General features: G+C 47.2%; 1 pseudogene; it reads right to left on the bottom strand.

Moving 5' to 3' along the window:
- Positions 1-415: 415 nt before the first annotated feature.
- LOC105484173 (guided entry of tail-anchored proteins factor 1 pseudogene) lies at positions 416-1,318 on the bottom strand (annotated as a pseudogene).
- Between the last annotated feature and the right edge of the window lie 1,145 nt (positions 1,319-2,463).

The raw sequence follows: 2,463 nt of genomic DNA, 5'->3' as shown, positions 1-2,463 counted from the left end.
TGGATACAGTTACAAAACACTGTAATGAAAAATTAACAGCCTCAAGTAGATAATACTGTACAACCCTTGCTCAACGAATGACATTTTAAACACAGGGAGAAAAGGCCCGAACGATGTCAATTAGTGTTGTTCTTTTAGGTATATTGAATATGATTAAAGAAGAAGTTTTCAAATTCTTAGTAGTGGTATTAAAATTAAGTTACTTTCTAAACTATATTAAAAACAGCACTAAGTCTTCAAAGAACTTAAGTTGTTAAAAAAAATTTTTGACTTCCCAGCTGGCAATATGACCAAAATATACAAGAATGCAAATCACAAGCGACGGCACAGAGATGCCACTGAACATTTCACATTTCGTATGGATCTAGGACGGTGCTCATTGGTACATACGTGTCATAAACTGGCCTTTCTTGGTTCAATGACACGTGTAGAAAATCATGATTCTTATAAGAATCTCTCATAAAGTCCAAGAACAAACCTATTCGACCAAAAAATCTAAACTGTGCACTTTTGTTTCTTAAAAAAAAAAACAGTGTAAACCAGGTTTTTAACCTAATAAGAGAAAATCCATGTTTAAAAGTCTCATAGCTGTATCCATCTTCCTGTTCAGCTGAACGGATGAAGCACAATAGCCACAATTTTGTTACAGACTAAAATCCCACAGGTAATTCCAACACCACCTGCTATTCTAGTAGGAAAGGCTACCAGGTGGTCTGGAGGGGTTATCCATTTTCTCCGGACAACAGCCACGGGGACAGAATAATACTTCCAAATGAGTGAGATCATCAGGGCAACCTGCAATACATAGAAAGTGACACTTGTCATCCATTTTATCTTGGCTAATTGAGTTGTCTGAGCTTTCACGTGGGCTTTGAGGTTATCCGTCATCTTGCTGATCTTTCTTTCTAGCATGGCATAGCTGACAAACTCCTCCATCATGTTGACCATGGAGAGTTCCTACCTGGACCTTGGAGAGATCCTGTGTGGATCTCCATTCTCATCTGTGACTCCTGCTCTGCATCTGCCTGCAGCACCCTGGACATGAATGATGAGAAGGACAGGAAGAGGATCCTAAGAACATTGCACCCAAACAGGAAGCTGAGCACCAGCAACCACGCCCAGTGGTTGGCCACCGCTGAGCTCATCCTGGGATGCTCCTGGCTGCCCTGGGTCCGCTAAGGTGGTTTAATGCTCTATTTTTGTGTTTGTTGGACTCCTGCTGAGAGGTGGCGCTTTCTAGAGAGCATCAGCTGTGGTAGTATGGAGAGGAACTGGCAGTGGGCAGGGCCCTAGAATTTCCAAGAGTATATGCCATTTGTCTTCAGCTACCAAGGTGGATAGGGAAGGCCCATCAGGTAAGGTCAGGGCAGGGCGTGTCTGAGCTCAGACTTTCCTTGGATGGGTCTTGCTGCGGCTGCTGTAGGGGTTGGGGCTGAGGTTCCCAGGTCAATGGAGTTGTGTACCTGGGAGGATTATGGCTGTCTCTGCTTAGTCATGCGGGTTGTCAAGGAAGTGGAGAAAAGCCAGCAGTCACAGGTCTCACCCAGCTCCCACTCAAACCAAAGGGCCAGTCTCACTCCCACTGTGACCCTTCTAATAGCCCTGAGTCTGTTTCCAGGCAGTGGGCAGCAGGGCTTGAGAACTTGCCCCAGGCTACCCACTTCCCAGCTGCAAAAGATAAGGGCTCGGTTCTTCCCCCACCTGTGGAGTCTGTACACCGGATTTGTGCCCTCCCCTGAGTTCTGGCCAGGAGGCTTCTCGCCCGGTTCAAATTGCTACAAAGTTCAGCTAGAGACTTTCTTCTCCCTGTGGCATTCTTCCCTGCGCCTCTGGCTGTCCTCCTGAAGGATTGCTGTGTTGCCAGGCCTGAATGACCTGCTTAGGGACCCAGAGAGCTCCCAGGGCCTTATCCTGCTGCTTCCTCTGCCCCTGTATTTCACTCTGCTCTCTAATTTTTTTTTTCCTAAGACAGAGTCTCGCTCTGTCGCCCAGGCTGGAGTACAGTGGTGAGATCTTGGCTCACTGCACCCTCAGCCTCCTGGGTTCAAGCGATTCTCCTGCCTCAGCCTCCTGAGTAGCTGGGATTATAGGCATGCACCACCATGCCTGGCTAATTTTTGTATTTTTAGTAGAGACAGGGTTTCACCATGTTGGTCAGGCTGATCTCAAACTCCTGGCCTCATGATCCGCCCACGTCAGTCTCCCAAAGTGCTGGGATTACAGGCATGAGCCACCATGCCCAGCCTACTCTCTGAATTGACTCAGCTCCAGGTAAGGTCAAAAACTTCTCCCACATACAGACCTTCAGTTTCCCCAGTGCAGGTGTGTGGAGCATCTCTTTTTTCTACTTCAGCCGTTGGGGGCACTTACAGTATTTTGGGTGTCTCCCAGGTCCTGCAGGAGCAATTGACTTGTTTCAGAGGATCTGTGGGTGCTCTCAGGATTCCTGGTTTCAAGAACATG

The sequence above is a fragment of the Macaca nemestrina genome, chromosome 10 (assembly GCF_043159975.1).
Source record: "Macaca nemestrina isolate mMacNem1 chromosome 10, mMacNem.hap1, whole genome shotgun sequence".
NCBI lineage: Eukaryota > Metazoa > Chordata > Mammalia > Primates > Cercopithecidae > Macaca > Macaca nemestrina.
The sequence above is the reverse complement of the archived record's forward strand: the minus strand, read 5'-3'. Positions and strand labels throughout refer to the sequence as shown.